Source organism: Gasterosteus aculeatus, chromosome 4, assembly GCF_964276395.1.
Source record: "Gasterosteus aculeatus chromosome 4, fGasAcu3.hap1.1, whole genome shotgun sequence".
Taxonomy (NCBI): domain Eukaryota; kingdom Metazoa; phylum Chordata; class Actinopteri; order Perciformes; family Gasterosteidae; genus Gasterosteus; species Gasterosteus aculeatus.
Window position 1 is genome coordinate 18,517,945 of NC_135691.1, and position 23,764 is coordinate 18,541,708.

The following is a 23,764-nucleotide window of genomic DNA, read 5'->3' on the forward strand; positions in this document are numbered from 1 at the left end:
AAGAAAACTTTAAGCTGCTATAACAGTAATATCTATCCGCAGATCTATTCATCTTCTCCAGAATAAATCCATGAGCCATTGTAACCTTTCTGGTACCTACCCACAGGTCCATTCTGCAAAAAGCTTTAATACAGAAGACTGTACCGTGGCAATCAAAAAAGATAACTGTACTTCAAACTCTCAGCATTTTGACTCTGGCCTAATGGCAGCATGATCTCAATGGGTTCACACTGAATGCTCCATGGGTCAGTTAACAAGTAAGCAGACAAATGTGAGAGGACAGTACACGCTGTACAGAAACAACATATCTTAATAAGTCATTTTGTCTAGTGATGAGTCACATAGTCAAAGGTTATTGAAAATGTTCATCAAATAACATATTGGTTTCAGTGAATCATGGCACCATCTTGTCTCATTGTCATTTCCAAGAGCTTTGCACCACATAATAGCTACCTAGTGTTTCTAAGCCTTTCTTAAGCTTCAGCTGTCCTCCCTCGACCTTATAGCTCCTCGCTGCTTCAAATTATTCTGGTGTAGTTAAGACTGCCCTGAGAATCTTAATGACAAATTCTGCTTTTGCTACAATGGAATTGTTTATTTGCAAACTCATCAAAATACCCTTGCACTTTAAAGTGAGGTGTCCCTCTAATTTCTTCCCTAATTACATCGCCACTTGACCCCTCTTGTAAGTTTTTTGTGGAGCTGGATGTTTGTATCATTGCGGTGGAAGCTGTGCTTTTACAGTGCTTTCCAACTAACCCAATGTCTGTCTTTTATAACTGCTTTTCCGGCAAACTTTCAATGCAGGCAGAAGCTTTGACTGGCTAAAGGAAACCGAATAACCCACTGAATTGATCCAGTTGCTATTCCTGCTTCTTTGAGTCATCTTTCACCACTTCTGCCATCCTGTATCCTGTTTTGTTGATAAATTCCTCAAGATCCTCAATCATTCCCATGCCCAAGCCCCAAGCTTCTCAATTGGCCTTCCCTCCAAGGTTGCTGAATTAACTGACATTGGTTCGTTCTGAAAGCCCTTTTTAAGACTTGATCTCTGAGATCACACCTACTTAAACCTCCATCAACCTGTGCGCTGATGCAATGGCAAAATAAATTGCATAGTGTTCAGCACTATTGTTTAGTATCAATCCGCAATAGAAAGAAGCAGAAGAAGCTGCAGGTTATTACTCCCAGATTCTCTATTAAAGGAGAAAAAAACTCCAAAGTATTCTTTTTCCCTAAGAGGTATTGTGCATCTTGTAGTCGAGGTATCCATAGCAGCACACACACCGCTGACATGAAGCATCACTGTGAAAACTACTCATACAGTAGAGTAAGATCTGTTGATGTATGGGGGTTTGATGAAGTCAAGCCTGCAGGGTGGGAGAGTTACAGCATAGACGAGGTTACTGTTAAGACACAAGGACGCTAGCACTCACACAATGCGATAAGGTAATTCCCTAAATCCTATCCTATTGTACTCCTCTGTCCCTCAAATACAAAGCATGCTCCCTAAACGGATTAAAGTAGTTTGGAGAACGTGTCTGTGTGTGTGTGTGACCCTTCAGCTCCATTAGATTGTATGGGATCCTTATCTATCGCTAGTCTGGCATCTCGAAATAACCTTGTATCTGGACACAGACACACAATCATAAACAACACTTACCGGCTGTGTGATGACAAGGACAAAGAGAGAGAAACTGAAAGTGAAAAGGAAGGTGATAAAAAAGGAGGGACTGTTACCGAACTAGGTGGACCTGCAAATCCATAGTACATCTATGTTTGATTTTAGATTTGTCTTACCTCCTATATATTTGGATTCAACATATTTACACGTGTTTGTGTGTGTAAGTGTTGCAAGTTTGTCTGTTTATATGTCTGTTCTTCCTGTGGTTCTATCTGCATACTACCGTGCGTTGATAGCGCAGTAATGGCTTTCGGCGCACTGCGGAAAAGGATTTTTTTTCAAATGGAGTCCGAGGAAGAAGCAGGGAGGATAGGACAGCCGATGTCAACATGGAGAGATGAGATAAAGTAAGTTTAGCGGCAGAGGAGGGGGTCGGCGGCCAGGACTGGACCCACGGAAGAGGCTGCTGATGGCAAAGATAAAAGTGGACTCTGGATGCTTTGATCCCATCAGCATCAGGAAGAGCCTGATTACAAACTGACAGGCTCACTGAGTGACCAACTGCGCATATGTCTGTTATCCTTAATGTTAATGGAGACGTTTGATTGACTGCAAGCTAGTGGCCCTTGTGAACAAAACATTTTGAGGAACTAAGGAGCCACATCAGCTAAATGAGGATTAAAAAAACGTCCTCTTTTATATTTTCTTGTTCGGGAGCCTCTTCTTTTTCAGGGTCTGACTGTGGTTCAAAACAATATGGTTGCAAGATTCTATCTTTATCTGCAATAGCCATATTTCTACAAAGGTAATGTGTAGCTAGGCAAGCAACAGCTAGGCAAGCGCATCTTTGTGTAAAAAGGCCTTATGGAGTCTAATGAAAGACCGCTCGGCCGAGTCAACAGATCTGTTGAGTTCTGTCTCACATTATTGTCTACAGAACATTGTTAAACTAAAGTAGAACATTAACACACGTTAAGCCCTGAAACCGATCTGCATTTTTGGTTTTCTACTGTTTGGTGCCTCAAGCTACCCCTCAAGCAGGCCAAATGTCTAAAGTGTCTAAAATTTTAGTTAGTTTTGGTAACGTCAAAATCCCCAAAAGTAAAAAAAAAGCTGACAGTTCACTCAAATGAACCTGCTGTCAGGTCTACCAGTTAAACTGAGTGACATAAATTCAAGGGACCGACTATTGACTAATATTTGACACATTCCCTCTTTGTCCCTGACCTGCTGATGCGAAACAGTGACGTCTTGCAAAGAACATCTCTGCCCTGAAGCAGCCAGTTCGTACTTAACCCTTTATGTCGCACACATTATGCTGACCCTTCCTACACTTCCAGTACCCATATTTCTTCTCTCATTGCTCCGCCCCCCTGTCTATTATCACTTTCTCAGCCTGTGGCCTCTGTGCAGCTCTTTCCCACTGGGTACTCTCAATTTCTGTCTGTCCAGTACGTTTCTCATACACTCCATTCCTTTGACTTGCTCTGTGTTATTCTCTTCCTCTCTCTCCACATATCTGCAGAGGAGACAGGTCAGGACTCAAAATGGGGTGGTCCGACCTTTTTTGTGGTATTCAAAACAGAGTGAGAATATCACCATCTCATGTTCCCTCTATAAAATATGGTGTGGATTTATTTTGCTGCCTCTGCCACCTTAGCCTCTCCTTCTCAAGAGCTATTAAGGGGTGTCCCAGGTCTTCAGCGAATAAAAGGAAGGACTTAAAGACATTCTAAGATGACTGCAAGTGAATATTTAAAAAGTTGGGTGATCAAAGGGTGATTTGATGGGCAAAGAGGAGTTTTGCTAAATACTTTTCAAGGCAAGACTGTTCTAAACTTCCTAATGTGGCTAAAACCTCAACCATTTTAGGTGACGTATTACGGCCACTTCTAGGTTAGTTGAATGTCTCATGTTATCAGTGGCAGGACTAACCGCTTGTACATGAAAAAAAACGAACCAAAACCATCTTTTGAAAGAACAGCTCCATAGCAATACTAAGGAGTAAAAGGGAAGCTGGAAAGATTTTACAACTGATTCCTCAAATTTACATACCTATGTGTGTAAGTTTTGCATGAGAAAAAGCTGAAAGGAAACAGGAAACAGCAATAAACGCCAGTCAGTTGATCTGATAAAGGGGATATGGAAAAAGGCCTGCTGCATAAATTCTGACATTGCAGCATTTAACTGACATTAATGACCATCTTTATAAGCTTAACTTGTTGAACTAAACGTTATTCTTTCACACCACCACCACTAAATATATTTTGTGAATAACCTATTTATCAATATGATACATGTGTTTGTGTAGGTTTATGGATTGTTGTCACCTAACTAATGGTAATTAAAATGTTATTGTTGTAGCCAAACGGCCAGAGCTGTGTTGTTACCACCCTCTCGACTGGATCTGCTCTGGACCTCTGATTTGCAAACATTCTGATTTTTAAACTAACCAATGGAGCTGCATTGAAAGTATGTGATGTTTGAAAGAAAGACTCCATTATGAAGATTTAAGACACTTGATGAAAAGAGTGAAGTTATGTTAACTGTAAAAACAAGCGGGTTCACTGACACAGAGAGAGATGTGAGAGATGTCTGTTGATATTGACAAGAGTCATTGGTCACTATGGTAACATTGGTTGTTCTTCCTTTTCAATAACAAAAGGTTTTCTCTGGGAAAGTGGGCAATACAAGCACAATATGGTGCCCTTTGTTGCAAATCCTGTTACACCTCGATGACATGCACCTTCAAATGTCCCCAGATTTACCATATGAAAGTGACAATCATAAGTATGGTGACATAAGGTTTAGAATGAAGTGGTGACAATAAAATGGCTGCTTGTGTGGAATATATCTGGTCAAAGTCCATCAGACCCTATCTTCTGCAGGCTCATAAATATTAAGGGGTTTTACTGGTTGGGTACCCACTGATTACTTCTTAATCGTCAAGGTCATTAGCACTGTTTGTGTGGCTAATCAGTTAGCTGTACACCAGATATTCTTGGGGGTGACTCTGGCTCTAGCTCCTCATTCGGCCTTCTCTCTTCAACTGTGCCAAGTCTAGCCCACTTGTGGAAGTGTTAAATAATCTTAAGGAGCGAGCCAAGAATGTGTGCATTCTTCTGTGTGTTTGTGCGACCAGTAAAGCGGAGGGAGCTAGTACTCATGTTGGACCGTGGCTATGCGGCCATGCAATCTAAGGGGCGTTGGGGGGAAATTGATTGATCCCATACACACTGAGTTCTCTCTGACACTAACCTCTTCTCATGAACCTTGTGACCTCTATTCTGAACTGAAACTGTTCCATAATGGTACAGTGTTTCCACAACTTGAAACATGTGTTCTTTATCAACCACAAGAGTAAGTAGTAAGTAGAATGTGGTTGGATCTGTTTTAACTATCAAAGGTCAGTTATTGGCCAACTGCCCTTCAGTGACTTTGGGGCTGAGCCAGTCACATTGGCAGTCTGGGGTCCCTCCAGAAAGCAATGGGCAGGAGACCATATTGTTTGAACTGACAAACATTAAAAGAGGCTGAGATGAGGAAATTACTTGGTGTTACACCTGCAGCTAAAAAAAACAGATGAGCAGAATTGTTTTTACAGAGAAATGTGCAAATAGAAGAAGAGTCAAGTGAGCATTCGACAGATGGTTCTGCGAAGGAGCCTCACATTCTCACATCAATGTGTCAAGAAAACGTAGCTTGGTCAGCATCATGAAGCCCAACATGTGACCCCCTTATCATCCCTCAGGCGCCAGTTTTGCACGTGTCATCATAGCGGGTTGATATACACTCTAAACACGTATTTTGGCATTAAAAATAAGTTATTAAAGTAGCAAAATAACAAAAGTTAAAAAAATACAGTTGACATTTTTAAATGACTATGTACGCCCCTAATGTAAGTTGGTCACATGACTAAAGATCGACATGAGAAAATATCAATGCTTCCTTTCTGTTGAGCAGAATATACTTAACTGCTCTGGCAGCGGGACCCACAATCTCGCTCATTGACAAGCCACGACCCAAATTGAGGGATGATTTCAACTCGAATTTATTTAGTAAAAAGATAGTGCAGTTTGAATTTGAGAAAGTGCACAGAATACAAATACATGTCTATACTATATCAGAGGTATTCAACATCATAAGACATTTTTTTCCCAACCAATTTTTTTTTTTTTGTCTTTAAATACACATTTACATGAATCCAACTTATTGTAGCGAACGCATAAATTGATGAAGAAGATTTTATCTTTCAGTCCGCAATGCACACATTCAGCTGGGCACCGTTTCATTCACAGCACCTTTCATGCAAATACGACAGCACAGGCACCAGCCAATCAGCGTTTATTCTCACATCTAAAGAGCATGATGCTCAAAAATAAAAGATGGCGGACCAAACTCCGTAGAATAGGGGGTCCCTGCTCCATCTCGCCATCAGTTTGGGGGATCTTAGCCTGAAAAACATTGAAGACCCCTGTACTATATAATAGTAGTACTAATGCTAAACCAAAACAACGATGTTAGAGAGGGAAAATGAAATTAACAAGCTGTAACCGTTGTTGCTGCCGGAGTTTCTGAGGAACTATCTTTGCATGAGATATCACACACAAGGTTGTATGAGAATACTTCGTTTGAATACATGTAATATTTGCTTCACATATACTTTGTTGTCCCTATGCTCCTAAAGAGAGCATTAACCAGATGTGCTTTGGCTTGTAATACAACTTATCACAACCAGTTAGAACTTTCTCACATTAATAATGTAATGGATAGTTTTGATCATATTTTTTAGTGTACAAAATATAAATGTTTGATATATATTGTGCTTAATATTGATGAGAATTCAGGAGTTAAGACTGAGAAATACATATATAAATCCTGTATGCTGTATATAAAACCGTGTAGAGGACTACACACTCGCTTAGTAAAATATAATATATAATGCTTAGGATGGGGATGCAGCTCAGTTCTACACATTATTGAATATGTGCTTTCTTGTGTCGGAGCCTAACATATGTCCCACTGTTCTCATACAAATGTTTAAGCCAGAAGATTAAACTAGGCAGAAAAAAAAATAACACAATGTACTTCAGGATTCCTAAATGGCTCAAACGCCCAAGCATTGTACAAATTTGCCTATGTGTGCTCTCACATACACAATCATGCCCCATAAGTAAATCCAAAATGACGCCTCTGCTTGTGCATGCCAGGAACATCCAGAGAGCATGCTGGAGAGAGAGAGAGAGAGAGAGAGAGAGAGAGATTTTGATTTTAGAAAACCTTTATTTTACTTAAAAACAATATGAACGATCAAAAAAAACAAAAAAAAAACATAGCCGTACAAACCAGTAGCTTCTCACATTGTATTGAAAGGAGGTTTAAAAACTAGTTCTTACTAGCACACAACATAATATTTCATCGTAGCACTATTTTTCATTAAAATCTTTTATCCATGCTATTGAAAAACCTAAAATCAACCCAGATTCTAGCTCTGATTAGTGCAATGAAAATATTGAGGGCTTCCTGCCCTACTCTTTCTTCTACTTTTTTTTTCCTACTTGTGTAGATTAACCACTTGGTCGTAGAGGCAAAACTGGCAATCGGCTTCCATTTGAAGGCGTTCGCTTTCTTGTAGCCGACTCCTAAAATGAAAGCTGCCCTGGACCAGGTCTCACCAAACCCTTTAAATACATCCTGCAGTGTGTTAAAGAGGCGACAGAGCCTCTCACAATAATAAAAACAGTGGAACACAGTCTCCTCCTCCTCACAGAACAGACAACGTTTAGAGACTGTAGGCTTAATCACAGAAATAAAAGCATTAACAGCAATGGCACCGTGTAGAATCCTCCACTGAAGATCTCCGATTCTCTTTTTTATGGGAGGTTTGTATAAAACCCTCCACACTGGTTTCGCACCAATGTCCAAGTTTAGTTTTTGCCTCCACACAGTGTCAGCTCTCTGGTCCAGTTTGTTCTTATTGAGCACTTTTACACATTTTTTGTAGATTATTTTACCCTTCACCATATGGAAGTCCAAGGGTTTGCGATCTGCTTCTTGGAGTAGTGGTCCTAAGGCCCCATCCAGGTTCGGAATACATCCTAGATGCGGAAAGGGATCTGTAGCATCTGGAGCCTCCTCTCCTCTTCCGTACTGCTGCAGCATCTCCATCTCGTCTTCCGTCAGCCTCTCTGCCCACCCGCTTAAGATCCTTGTGCTCTGCCGGATAGATTTTAGCCTGAGTCGTGACGCCACTGCCGATGCGTCTGCCAGTTCAGGACCAACTACATCCACCAGTCCCCCCAGGGCGGTGGTTCCAGAGGAGCACAGCATGCTGGTCAGTCCTGGTATCGTGCCGTCCTGGATATCTAGCCTGGCTCCGAACACAAGCGGTTCCTGAAGCAGCCAGTGTAGGGAGGACGTGGGTTCTGGTCTCTCCCATTTAAAACAGTTCCATGCTTTAAGAAGTGACTGATAAAACGGCGATAATCCACCCAATTTACATAGGTTAAAATCCATTAGAAAAAGTGCGGTATCCAGTCCCAGACCAGCTGCATTCCTTAAAATACAGTCTGTCACCCCTATCCATACCACATCTGTCTGGCCTGTGAGATACCTTTGTAAAAACTGGATCATGAAGGTGGTCACTCTGCTCTCGATATGCACGAGCCCTTGCCCCCCTTCCTCTTTGGGTAAAAAGAGTACGCTCTGTGGGATCCAGTGCAGCCTGTCCCAGAAAAAAATCTGTGAGGATGGCCTGTAGCTTCTGTGTGAGGCCTTTAGGGGGGTGCATGCAGGCCAGTTTATGCCACAGAGCCGATGCCACCGGATTGTTTATCACCAGAGTCCTGCCTCTATATGACATCTGTGACTTCAGCCACTTACACTTAGCCAGTCTTCTTTCCTTCTCTTTGGGGTTGTCTTAGCGGTTACAATCAAATGGGATTGAATGAAGTGCATTTCTCCTCCAGATTTGGCCATTAGGATTACCCTTACAAAAACACTGACTTTGGTTCTCAATACAGTAAGTGCTTTTTGTTGGGGTAGTTTTGCTGATCTCTGCAACATCCACTGTGTAAGGTTTATGCCATTTGAAAACTTGTGTGGGGTAGGCACAACCATTTTAGTCTGTTCTCCATCATGTCCTGATTTGGTCTTCATGGTTACCCTTACAAAAACACTGACTTTGGTTCTCAATACAGTAAGTGCTTTTTGTTGGGGTAGTTTTGCTGATCTCTCACTCTTGTGTCTGGGAGGTGTACTTCGTTTAAAATGTCTTGTGAGTTGCACTAACACTAATGTTTTTGGCCCCAATTCTGCATTGGATTCATGTTCAGATCCCTTGTCTTTTACTTTAGAAGTCACCTATAGGCCTCATGGTAGAATGTGCCTTCCAGAGTTTGTATTGAACAAGTACTGCTGATCGAGCTGCAACTGATGGCCACCAAGTAGCAACGAGTTGCACAAAGAAGAACGTTTGCTCTGTTATTGACCACTTATCAAATGCTAATAGTACTATTCATCTAAGATGATGGTTGTCTCTTCATTACTCCATTGTTTACTTACACGGTCTAGACCATTGAAACTCCATCAAAAAGTAGGTGGAGTGCATGTGACTTGGCTGGATTCAGTATTTAAGAAGGGTAAATCGGTGCAAGAAACACATCTTCCCCGGCTTCGAGGACACAACACAGAGGATGCGACGAGGGATCAAGCTGCACTACAGGTGAACTCATGGCTGCTCACTGGAAGTCTTTAATGTTGCCTCAACTTGAGCATTTGCTTGTGTTTGAATTCAGTAAAGTGCTACTTGTTGGGGCGGTTGATCCTGACAAATACTACGCACCAAAACTAAAGGTAGATATCAATGGAATGCAATTCAGATAACCTCAAACTGAGACACTGATGATTCTTCAGTTCATAAGTGCTTCTCTTTGGGGTTGTCTTGGTTGTGCGTTCTTCAACAGGCAGCAGTTTCAAGTGACAACAATTACAGCATGGAAGAAGAAGACATGCCTTTTGAGCAACACTCTCAGATAACTTCAAATAGAGCCACTGGTGATGATTTGGTTCATAAGTGCTTCTCTTTGGGGTTGTCTTAGCGGTTACAATCAAATGGTATTGAATGAAGTGCATTTCTCCTCCAGATTTGGCCATTAGGATTACCCTTACAAAAACACTGACTTTGGTTCTCAATACAGTAAGTGCTTTTTGTTGGGGTAGTTTTGCTGATCTCTGCAACTTCCACTGTGTAAGGTGTATGCCATTTGAAAACTTTTGTAGGGTAGGCACAACCATTTTAGTCTGTTCTCCATCATGTCCTGATTTGGTCTTCATGGTTACCCTTACAAAAACACTGACTTTGGTTCTCAATACAGTAAGTGCTTTTTGTTGGGGTAGTTTTGCTGATCTCTCATTATTGTGTCTGGGAGGTGTACTTCGTTTAAAATGTCTTGTGAGTTGCACTAACACTAATGTTTTTGGCCCCAATTCTGCATTGGATTCATGTTCAGATCCCTTGTCTTTTACTTTAGAAGTCACCTAGGGGCCTCATGGTAGAATCTGCCTTCCAGAGTTTGTATTGAACAAGTACTGCTGATCGAGCTGCAACTGATGGCCCCCAAGTAGCAACGAGTTGCACAAAGAAGAACGTTTGCTCTGTTATTGACCACTTATCGAATGCTAATAGTACTATTCATCTAAGATGATGGTTGTCTCTTCATTACTCCATTGTTTACTTACACGGTCTAGACCATTGGAACTCCATCAAAAAGTAGGTGGAGTGCATGTGACTTGGCTGGATTCAGTATTTAAGAAGGGTAAATCGGTGCAAGAAACACATCTTCCCCGGCTTCGAGGACACAACACAGAGGATGCGACGAGGGATCAAGCTGCACTACAGGTGAACTCATGGCTGCTCACTGGAAGTCTTTAATGTTGCCTCAACTTGAGCATTTGCTTGTGTTTGAATTCAGTAAAGTGCTACTTGTTGGGGCGGTTGATCCTGACAAATACTACGCACCAAAACTAAAGGTAGATATCAATGGAATGCAATTCAGATAACCTCAAACTGAGACACTGATGATTCTTCAGTTCATAAGTGCTTCTCTTTGGGGTTGTCTTGGTTGTGCGTTCTTCAACAGGCAGCAGTTTCAAGTGACAACAATTACAGCATGGAAGAAGAAGACATGCTTTTTGAGCAACACTCTCAGATAACTTCAAATAGAGCCACTGGTGATGATTTGGTTCATAAGTGCTTCTCTTTGGGGTTGTCTTAGCGGTTACAATCAAATGGGATTGAATGAAGTGCATTTCTCTTCTGTGTGTCCAGATTTGGCCATTAGGATTACCCTTACAAAAACACTGACTTTGGTTCTCAATACAGTAAGTGCTTTTTGTTGGGGTAGTTTTGCTGATCTCTGCAACTTCCACTGTGTTATGTGTATGCCATTTGAAAACTTTTGTTGGTTAGGCACAACCATTTTAGTCTGTTCTCCATCATGTCCTGATTTGGTCTTCATGGTTACCCTTACAAAAACACTGACTTTGGTTCTCAATACAGTAAGTGCTTTTTGTTGGGGTAGTTTTGCTGATCTCTCACTCTTGTGTCTGGGAGGTGTACTTCGTTTAAAATGTCTTGTGAGTTGCACTAACACTAATGTTTTTGGCCCCAATTCTGCATTGGATTCATGTTCAGATCCCTTGTCATTTACTTTAGAAGTCACCTAGGGGCCTCATGGTAGAATGTGCCTTCCAGAGTTTGTATTGAACAAGTACTGCTGATCGAGCTGCAACTGATGGTTCCCAAGTAGCAACGAGTTGCACAAAGAAGAACGTTTGCTCTGTTATTGACCACTTATCGAATGCTAATAGTACTATTCATCTAAGATGATGGTTGTCTCTTCATTACTCCATTGTTTACTTACACGGTCTAGACCATTGAAACTCCATCAAAAAGTAGGTGGAGTGCATGTGACTTGGCTGGATTCAGTATTTAAGAAGGGTAAATCGGTGCAAGAAACACATCTTCCCCGGCTTCGAGGACACAACACAGAGGATGCGACGAGGGATCAAGCTGCACTACAGGTGAACTCATGGCTGCTCACTGGAAGTCTTTAATGTTGCCTCAACTTGAGCATTTGCTTGTGTTTGAATTCAGTAAAGTGCTACTTGTTGGGGCGGTTGATCCTGACAAATACTACGCACCAAAACTAAAGGTAGATATCAATGGAATGCAATTCAGATAACCTCAAACTGAGACACTGATGATTCTTCAGTTCATAAGTGCTTCTCTTTGGGGTTGTCTTGGTTGTGCGTTCTTCAACAGGCAGCAGTTTCAAGTGACAACAATTACAGCATGGAAGAAGAAGACATGCCTTTTGAGCAACACTCTCAGATAACTTCAAATAGAGCCACTGGTGATGATTTGGTTCATAAGTGCTTCTCTTTGGGGTTGTCTTAGCGGTTACAATCAAATTGAATTGATTGAATGAAGTGCATTTCTCCTCCAGATTTGGCCATTAGGATTACCCTTACAAAAACACTGACTTTGGTTCTCAATACAGTAAGTGCTTTTTGTTGGGGTAGTTTTGCTGATCTCTGCAACATCCACTGTGTAAGGTGTATGCCATTTGAAAACTTTTGTAGGGTAGGCACAACCATTTTAGTCTGTTCTCCATCATGTCCTGATTTGGTCTTCATGGTTACCCTTACAAAAACACTGACTTTGGTTCTCAACACAGTAAGTGCTTTTTGTTGGGGTAGTTTTGCTGATCTCTCATTCTTGTGTCTGGGAGGTGTACTTCGTTTAAAATGTCTTGTGAGTTGCACTAACACTAATGTTTTTGGCCCCAATTCTGCATTGGATTCATGTTCAGATCCCTTGTCTTTTACTTTAGAAGTCACCTAGGGGCCTCATGGTAGAATGTGCCTTCCAGAGTTTGTATTGAACAAGTACTGCTGATCGAGCTGCAACTGATGGCCCCCAAGTAGCAACGAGTTGCACAAAGAAGAACGTTTGCTCTGTTATTGACCACTTATCGAATGCTAATAGTACTATTCATCTAAGATGATGGTTGTCTCTTCATTACTCCATTGTTTACTTACACGGTCTAGACCATTGAAACTCCATCAAAAAGTAGGTGGAGTGCATGTGACTTGGCTGGATTCAGTATTTAAGAAGGGTAAATCGGTGCAAGAAACACATCTTCCCCGGCTTCGAGGACACAACACAGAGGATGCGACGAGGGATCAAGCTGCACTACAGGTGAACTCATGGCTGCTCACTGGAAGTCTTTAATGTTGCCTCAACTTGAGCATTTGCTTGTGTTTGAATTCAGTAAAGTGCTACTTGTTGGGGCGGTTGATCCTGACAAATACTACGCACCAGAACTAAAGGTAGATATCAATGGAATCCAATTCAGATAACCTCAAACTGAGACACTGATGATTCTTCAGTTCATAAGTGCTTCTCTTTGGGGTTGTCTTGGTTGTGCGTTCTTCAACAGGCAGCAGTTTCAAGTGACAACAATTACAGCATGGAAGAAGAAGACATGCTTTTTGAGCAACACTCTCAGATAACTTCAAATAGAGCCACTGGTGATGATTTGGTTCATAAGTGCTTCTCTTTGGGGTTGTCTTAGCGGTTACAATCAAATGGGATTGAATGAAGTGCATTTCTCTTCTGTGTGTCCAGATTTGGCCATTAGGATTACCCTTACAAAAACACTGACTTTGGTTCTCAATACAGTAAGTGCTTTTTGTTGGGGTAGTTTTGCTGATCTCTGCAACTTCCACTGTGTTATGTGTATGCCATTTGAAAACTTTTGTGGGTTAGGCACAACCATTTTAGTCTGTTCTCCATCATGTCCTGATTTGGTCTTCATGGTTACCCTTACAAAAACACTGACTTTGGTTCTCAATACAGTAAGTGCTTTTTGTTGGGGTAGTTTTGCTGATCTCTCACTCTTGCGTCTGGGAGGTGTACTTCGTTTAAAATGTCTTGTGAGTTGCACTAACACTAATGTTTTTGGCCCCAATTCTGCATTGGATTCATGTTCAGATCCCTTGTCTTTTACTTTAGAAGTCACCTAGGGGCCTCATGGTAGAATGTGCCTTCCAGAGTTTGTATTGAACAAGTACTGCTGATCGAGCTGCAACTGATGGCCCCCAAGTAGCAACGAGTTGCACAAAGAAGAACGTTTGCTCTGTTATTGACCACTTATCGAATGCTAATAGTACTATTCATCTAAGATGATGGTTGTCTCTTCATTACTCCATTGTTTACTTACACGGTCTAGACCATTGAAACTCCATCAAAAAGTAGGTGGAGTGCATGTGACTTGGCTGGATTCAGTATTTAAGAAGGGTAAATCGGTGCAAGAAACACATCTTCCCCGGCTTCGAGGACACAACACAGAGGATGCGACGAGGGATCAAGCTGCACTCCAGGTGAACTCATGGCTGCTCACTGGAAGTCTTTAATGTTGCCTCAACTTGAGCATTTGCTTGTGTTTGAATTCAGTAAAGTGCTACTTGTTGGGGCGGTTGATCCTGACAAATACTACGCACCAAAACTAAAGGTAGATATCAATGGAATGCAATTCAGATAACCTCAAACTGAGACACTGATGATTCTTCAGTTCATAAGTGCTTCTCTTTGGGGTTGTCTTGGTTGTGCGTTCTTCAACAGGCAGCAGTTTCAAGTGACAACAATTACAGCATGGAAGAAGAAGACATGCCTTTTGAGCAACACTCTCAGATAACTTCAAATAGAGCCACTGGTGATGATTTGGTTCATAAGTGCTTCTCTTTGGGGTTGTCTTAGCGGTTACAATCAAATGGGATTGAATGAAGTGCATTTCTCCTCCAGATTTGGCCATTAGGATTACCCTTACAAAAACACTGACTTTGGTTCTCAATACAGTAAGTGCTTTTTGTTGGGGTAGTTTTGCTGATCTCTGCAACATCCACTGTGTAAGGTGTATGCCATTTGAAAACTTGTGTGGGGTAGGCACAACCATTTTAGTCTGTTCTCCATCATGTCCTGATTTGGTCTTCATGGTTACCCTTACAAAAACACTGACTTTGGTTCTCAATACAGTAAGTGCTTTTTGTTGGGGTAGTTTTGCTGATCTCTCACTCTTGTGTGTGGGAGGTGTACTTCGTTTAAAATGTCTTGTGAGTTGCACTAACACTAATGTTTTTGGCCCCAATTCTGCATTGGATTCATGTTCAGATCCCTTGTCTTTTACTTTAGAAGTCACCTAGGGGCCTCATGGTAGAATGTGCCTTCCAGAGTTTGTATTGAACAAGTACTGCTGATCGAGCTGCAACTGATGGTCCCCAAGTAGCAACGAGTTGCACAAAGAAGAACGTTTGCTCTGTTATTGACCACTTATCGAATGCTAATAGTACTATTCATCTAAGATGATGGTTGTCTCTTCATTACTCCATTGTTTACTTACACGGTCTAGACCATTGAAACTCCATCAAAAAGTAGGTGGAGTGCATGTGACTTGGCTGGATTCAGTATTTAAGAAGGGTAAATCGGTGCAAGAAACACATCTTCCCCGGCTTCGAGGACACAACACAGAGGATGCGACGAGGGATCAAGCTGCACTCCAGGTGAACTCATGGCTGCTCACTGGAAGTCTTTAATGTTGCCTCAACTTGAGCATTTGCTTGTGTTTGAATTCAGTAAAGTGCTACTTGTTGGGGCGGTTGATCCTGACAAATACTACGCACCAAAACTAAAGGTAGATATCAATGGAATGCAATTCAGATAACCTCAAACTGAGACACTGATGATTCTTCAGTTCATAAGTGCTTCTCTTTGGGGTTGTCTTGGTTGTGCGTTCTTCAACAGGCAGCAGTTTCAAGTGACAACAATTACAGCATGGAAGAAGAAGACATGCCTTTTGAGCAACACTCTCAGATAACTTCAAATAGAGCCACTGGTGATGATTTGGTTCATAAGTGCTTCTCTTTGGGGTTGTCTTAGCGGTTACAATCAAATGGGATTGAATGAAGTGCATTTCTCCTCCAGATTTGGCCATTAGGCTTACCCTTACAAAAACACTGACTTTGGTTCTCAATACAGTAAGTGCTTTTTGTTGGGGTAGTTTTGCTGATCTCTGCAACATCCACTGTGTAAGGTGTATGCCATTTGAAAACTTGTGTGGGGTAGGCACAACCATTTTAGTCTGTTCTCCATCATGTCCTGATTTGGTCTTCATGGTTACCCTTACAAAAACACTGACTTTGGTTCTCAATACAGTAAGTGCTTTTTGTTGGGGTAGTTTTGCTGATCTCTCACTCTTGTGTGTGGGAGGTGTACTTCGTTTAAAATGTCTTGTGAGTTGCACTAACACTAATGTTTTTGGCCCCAATTCTGCATTGGATTCATGTTCAGATCCCTTGTCTTTTACTTTAGAAGTCACCTAGGGGCCTCATGGTAGAATGTGCCTTCCAGAGTTTGTATTGAACAAGTACTGCTGATCGAGCTGCAACTGATGGCCACCAAGTAGCAACGAGTTGCACAAAGAAGAACGTTTGCTCTGTTATTGACCACTTATCAAATGCTAATAGTACTATTCATCTAAGATGATGGTTGTCTCTTCATTACTCCATTGTTTACTTACACGGTCTAGACCATTGAAACTCCATCAAAAAGTAGGTGGAGTGCATGTGACATGGCTGGATTCAGTATTTAAGAAGGGTAAATCGGTGCAAGAAACACATCTTCCCCGGCTTCGAGGACACAACACAGAGGATGCGACGAGGGATCAAGCTGCACTACAGGTGAACTCATGGCTGCTCACTGGAAGTCTTTAATGTTGCCTCAACTTGAGCATTTGCTTGTGTTTGAATTCAGTAAAGTGCTACTTGTTGGGGCGGTTGATCCTGACAAATACTACGCACCAAAACTAAAGGTAGATATCAATGGAATGCAATTCAGATAACCTCAAACTGAGACACTGATGATTCTTCAGTTCATAAGTGCTTCTCTTTGGGGTTGTCTTGGTTGTGCGTTCTTCAACAGGCAGCAGTTTCAAGTGACAACAATTACAGCATGGAAGAAGAAGACATGCCTTTTGAGCAACACTCTCAGATAACTTCAAATAGAGCCACTGGTGATGATTTGGTTCATAAGTGCTTCTCTTTGGGGTTGTCTTAGCGGTTACAATCAAATGGGATTGAATGAAGTGCATTTCTCCTCCAGATTTGGCCATTAGGATTACCCTTACAAAAACACTGACTTTGGTTCTCAATACAGTAAGTGCTTTTTGTTGGGGTAGTTTTGCTGATCTCTGCAACATCCACTGTGTAAGGTGTATGCCATTTGAAAACTTTTGTAGGGTAGGCACAACCATTTTAGTCTGTTCTCCATCATGTCCTGATTTGGTCTTCATGGTTACCCTTACAAAAACACTGACTTTGGTTCTCAATACAGTAAGTGCTTTTTGTTGGGGTAGTTTTGCTGATCTCTCATTCTTGTGTCTGGGAGGTGTACTTCGTTTAAAATGTCTTGTGAGTTGCACTAACACTAATGTTTTTGGCCCCAATTCTGCATTGGATTCATGTTCAGATCCCTTGTCTTTTACTTTAGAAGTCACCTAGGGGCCTCATGGTAGAATGTGCCTTCCAGAGTTTGTATTGAACAAGTACTGCTGATCGAGCTGCAACTGATGGTCCCCAAGTAGCAACGAGTTGCACAAAGAAGAACGTTTGCTCTGTTATTGACCACTTATCGAATGCTAATAGTACTATTCATCTAAGATGATGGTTGTCTCTTCATTACTCCATTGTTTACTTACACGGTCTAGACCATTGAAACTCCATCAAAAAGTAGGTGGAGTGCATGTGACTTGGCTGGATTCAGTATTTAAGAAGGGTAAATCGGTGCAAGAAACACATCTTCCCCGGCTTCGAGGACACAACACAGAGGATGCGACGAGGGATCAAGCTGCACTACAGGTGAACTCATGGCTGCTCACTGGAAGTCTTTAATGTTGCCTCAACTTGAGCATTTGCTTGTGTTTGAATTCAGTAAAGTGCTACTTGTTGGGGCGGTTGATCCTGACAAATACTACGCACCAAAACTAAAGGTAGATATCAATGGAATGCAATTCAGATAACCTCAAACTGAGACACTGATGATTCTTCAGTTCATAAGTGCTTCTCTTTGGGGTTGTCTTGGTTGTGCGTTCTTCAACAGGCAGCAGTTTCAAGTGACAACAATTACAGCATGGAAGAAGAAGACATGCCTTTTGAGCAACACTCTCAGATAACTTCAAATAGAGCCACTGGTGATGATTTGGTTCATAAGTGCTTCTCTTTGGGGTTGTCTTAGCGGTTACAATCAAATGGGATTGAATGAAGTGCATTTCTCCTCCAGATTTGGCCATTAGGATTACCCTTACAAAAACACTGACTTTGGTTCTCAATACAGTAAGTGCTTTTTGTTGGGGTAGTTTTGCTGATCTCTGCAACATCCACTGTGTAAGGTGTATGCCATTTGAAAACTTTTGTAGGGTAGGCACAACCATTTTAGTCTGTTCTCCATCATGTCCTGATTTGGTCTTCATGGTTACCCTTACAAAAACACTGACTTTGGTTCTCAATACAGTAAGTGCTTTTTGTTGGGGTAGTTTTGCTGATCTCTCATTCTTGTGTCTGGGAGGTGTACTTCGTTTAAAATGTCTTGTGAGTTGCACTAACACTAATGTTTTTGGCCCCAATTCTGCATTGGATTCATGTTCAGATCCCTTGTCTTTTACTTTAGAAGTCACCTAGGGGCCTCATGGTAGAATGTGCCTTCCAGAGTTTGTATTGAACAAGTACTGCTGATCGAGCTGCAACTGATGGTCCCCAAGTAGCAACGAGTTGCACAAAGAAGAACGTTTGCTCTGTTATTGACCACTTATCGAATGCTAATAGTACTATTCATCTAAGATGATGGTTGTCTCTTCATTACTCCATTGTTTACTTACACGGTCTAGACCATTGAAACTCCATCAAAAAGTAGGTGGAGTGCATGTGACTTGGCTGGATTCAGTATTTAAGAAGGGTAAATCGGTGCAAGAAACACATCTTCCCCGGCTTCGAGGACACAACACAGAGGATGCGACGAGGGATCAAGCTGCACTACAGGTGAACTCATGGCTGCTCACTGGAAGTCTTTAATGTTGCCTCAACTTGAGCATTTGCTTGTGTTTGAATTCAGTAAAGTGCTACTTGTTGGGGCGGTTGATCCTGACAAATACTACGCACCAAAACTAAAGGTAGATATCAATGGAATGCAATTCAGATAACCTCAAACTGAGACACTGATGATTCTTCAGTTCATAAGTGCTTCTCTTTGGGGTTGTCTTGGTTGTGCGTTCTTCAACAGGCAGCAGTTTCAAGTGACAACAATTACAGCATGGAAGAAGAAGACATGCCTTTTGAGCAACACTCTCAGATAACTTCAAATAGAGCCACTGGTGATGATTTGGTTCATAAGTGCTTCTCTTTGGGGTTGTCTTAGCGGTTACAATCAAATGGGATTGAATGAAGTGCATTTCTCCTCCAGATTTGGCCATTAGGATTACCCTTACAAAAACACTGACTTTGGTTCTCAATACAGTAAGTGCTTTTTGTTGGGGTAGTTTTGCTGATCTCTGCAACATCCACTGTGTAAGGTGTATGCCATTTGAAAACTTTTGTAGGGTAGGCACAACCATTTTAGTCTGTTCTCCATCATGTCCTGATTTGGTCTTCATGGTTACCCTTACAAAAACACTGACTTTGGTTCTCAATACAGTAAGTGCTTTTTGTTGGGGTAGTTTTGCTGATCTCTCATTCTTGTGTCTGGGAGGTGTACTTCGTTTAAAATGTCTTGTGAGTTGCACTAACACTAATGTTTTTGGCCCCAATTCTGCATTGGATTCATGTTCAGATCCCTTGTCTTTTACTTTAGAAGTCACCTAGGGGCCTCATGGTAGAATCTGCCTTCCAGAGTTTGTATTGAACAAGTACTGCTGATCGAGCTGCAACTGATGGCCCCCAAGTAGCAACGAGTTGCACAAAGAAGAACGTTTGCTCTGTTATTGACCACTTATCGAATGCTAATAGTACTATTCATCTAAGATGATGGTTGTCTCTTCATTACTCCATTGTTTACTTACACGGTCTAGACCATTGAAACTCCATCAAAAAGTAGGTGGAGTGCATGTGACTTGGCTGGATTCAGTATTTAAGAAGGGTAAATCGGTGCAAGAAACACATCTTCCCCGGCTTCGAGGACACAACACAGAGGATGCGACGAGGGATCAAGCTGCACTACAGGTGAACTCATGGCTGCTCACTGGAAGTCTTTAATGTTGCCTCAACTTGAGCATTTGCTTGTGTTTGAATTCAGTAAAGTGCTACTTGTTGGGGCGGTTGATCCTGACAAATACTACGCACCAAAACTAAAGGTAGATATCAATGGAATGCAATTCAGATAACCTCAAACTGAGACACTGATGATTCTTCAGTTCATAAGTGCTTCTCTTTGGGGTTGTCTTGGTTGTGCGTTCTTCAACAGGCAGCAGTTTCAAGTGACAACAATTACAGCATGGAAGAAGAAGACATGCCTTTTGAGCAACACTCTCAGATAACTTCAAATAGAGCCACTGGTGATGATTTGGTTCATAAGTGCTTCTCTTTGGGGTTGTCTTAGCGGTTACAATCAAATGGGATTGAATGAAGTGCATTTCTCCTCCAGATTTGGCCATTAGGATTACCCTTACAAAAACACTGACTTTGGTTCTCAATACAGTAAGTGCTTTTTGTTGGGGTAGTTTTGCTGATCTCTGCAACATCCACTGTGTAAGGTGTATGCCATTTGAAAACTTTTGTAGGGTAGGCACAACCATTTTAGTCTGTTCTCCATCATGTCCTGATTTGGTCTTCATGGTTACCCTTACAAAAACACTGACTTTGGTTCTCAATACAGTAAGTGCTTTTTGTTGGGGTAGTTTTGCTGATCTCTCATTCTTGTGTCTGGGAGGTGTACTTCGTTTAAAATGTCTTGTGAGTTGCACTAACACTAATGTTTTTGGCCCCAATTCTGCATTGGATTCATGTTCAGATCCCTTGTCTTTTACTTTAGAAGTCACCTAGGGGCCTCATGGTAGAATCTGCCTTCCAGAGTTTGTATTGAACAAGTACTGCTGATCGAGCTGCAACTGATGGCCCCCAAGTAGCAACGAGTTGCACAAAGAAGAACGTTTGCTCTGTTATTGACCACTTATCGAATGCTAATAGTACTATTCATCTAAGATGATGGTTGTCTCTTCATTACTCCATTGTTTACTTACACGGTCTAGACCATTGAAACTCCATCAAAAAGTAGGTGGAGTGCATGTGACTTGGCTGGATTCAGTATTTAAGAAGGGTAAATCGGTGCAAGAAACACATCTTCCCCGGCTTCGAGGACACAACACAGAGGATGCGACGAGGGATCAAGCTGCACTACAGGTGAACTCATGGCTGCTCACTGGAAGTCTTTAATGTTGCCTCAACTTGAGCATTTGCTTGTGTTTGAATTCAGTAAAGTGCTACTTGTTGGGGCGGTTGATCCTGACGTATTACGGCCACTTCTAGGTTAGTTGAATGTCTCATGTTATCAGTGGCAGGACTAACCGCTTGTACATGAAAAAAAACGAACCAAAACCATCTTTTGAAAGAACAGCTCCATAGCAATACTAAGGAGTAAAAGGGAAGCTGGAAAGATTTTACAACTGATTCCTCAAATTTACATACCTATGTGTGTAAGTTTTGCATGAGAAAAAGCTGAAAGGAAACAGGAAACAGCAATAAACGCCAGTCAGTTGATCTGATAAAGGGGATATGGAAAAAGGCCTGCTGCATAAATTCTGACATTGCAGCATTTAACTGACATTAATGACCATCTTTATAAGCTTAACTTGTTGAACTAAACGTTATTCTTTCACACCACCACCACTAAATATATTTTGTGAATAACCTATTTATCAATATGATACATGTGTTTGTGTAGGTTTATGGATTGTTGTCACCTAACTAATGGTAATTAAAATGTTATTGTTGTAGCCAAACGGCCAGAGCTGTGTTGTTACCACCCTCTCGACTGGATCTGCTCTGGACCTCTGATTTGCAAACATTCTGATTTTTAAACTAACCAATGGAGCTGCATTGAAAGTATGTGATGTTTGAAAGAAAGACTCCATTATGAAGATTTAAGACACTTGATGAAAAGAGTGAAGTTATGTTAACTGTAAAAACAAGCGGGTTCACTGACACAGAGAGAGATGTGAGAGATGTCTGTTGATATTGACAAGAGTCATTGGTCACTATGGTAACATTGGTTGTTCTTCCTTTTCAATAACAAAAGGTTTTCTCTGGGAAAGTGGGCAATACAAGCACAATATGGTGCCCTTTGTTGCAAATCCTGTTACACCTCGATGACATGCACCTTCAAATGTCCCCAGATTTACCATATGAAAGTGACAATCATAAGTATGGTGACATAAGGTTTAGAATGAAGTGGTGACAATAAAATGGCTGCTTGTGTGGAATATATCTGGTCAAAGTCCATCAGACCCTATCTTCTGCAGGCTCATAAATATTAAGGGGTTTTACTGGTTGGGTACCCACTGATTACTTCTTAATCGTCAAGGTCATTAGCACTGTTTGTGTGGCTAATCAGTTAGCTGTACACCAGATATTCTTGGGGGTGACTCTGGCTCTAGCTCCTCATTCGGCCTTCTCTCTTCAACTGTGCCAAGTCTAGCCCACTTGTGGAAGTGTTAAATAATCTTAAGGAGCGAGCCAAGAATGTGTGCATTCTTCTGTGTGTTTGTGCGACCAGTAAAGCGGAGGGAGCTAGTACTCATGTTGGACCGTGGCTATGCGGCCATGCAATCTAAGGGGCGTTGGGGGGAAATTGATTGATCCCATACACACTGAGTTCTCTCTGACACTAACCTCTTCTCATGAACCTTGTGACCTCTATTCTGAACTGAAACTGTTCCATAATGGTACAGTGTTTCCACAACTTGAAACATGTGTTCTTTATCAACCACAAGAGTAAGTAGTAAGTAGAATGTGGTTGGATCTGTTTTAACTATCAAAGGTCAGTTATTGGCCAACTGCCCTTCAGTGACTTTGGGGCTGAGCCAGTCACATTGGCAGTCTGGGGTCCCTCCAGAAAGCAATGGGCAGGAGACCATATTGTTTGAACTGACAAACATTAAAAGAGGCTGAGATGAGGAAATTACTTGGTGTTACACCTGCAGCTAAAAAAAACAGATGAGCAGAATTGTTTTTACAGAGAAATGTGCAAATAGAAGAAGAGTCAAGTGAGCATTCGACAGATGGTTCTGCGAAGGAGCCTCACATTCTCACATCAATGTGTCAAGAAAACGTAGCTTGGTCAGCATCATGAAGCCCAACATGTGACCCCCTTATCATCCCTCAGGCGCCAGTTTTGCACGTGTCATCATAGCGGGTTGATATACACTCTAAACACGTATTTTGGCATTAAAAATAAGTTATTAAAGTAGCAAAATAACAAAAGTTAAAAAAATACAGTTGACATTTTTAAATGACTATGTACGCCCCTAATGTAAGTTGGTCACATGACTAAAGATCGACATGAGAAAATATCAATGCTTCCTTTCTGTTGAGCAGAATATACTTAACTGCTCTGGCAGCGGGACCCACAATCTCGCTCATTGACAAGCCACGACCCAAATTGAGGGATGATTTCAACTCGAATTTATTTAGTAAAAAGATAGTGCAGTTTGAATTTGAGAAAGTGCACAGAATACAAATACATGTCTATACTATATCAGAGGTATTCAACATCATAAGACATTTTTTTCCCAACCAATTTTTTTTTTTTTGTCTTTAAATACACATTTACATGAATCCAACTTATTGTAGCGAACGCATAAATTGATGAAGAAGATTTTATCTTTCAGTCCGCAATGCACACATTCAGCTGGGCACCGTTTCATTCACAGCACCTTTCATGCAAATACGACAGCACAGGCACCAGCCAATCAGCGTTTATTCTCACATCTAAAGAGCATGATGCTCAAAAATAAAAGATGGCGGACCAAACTCCGTAGA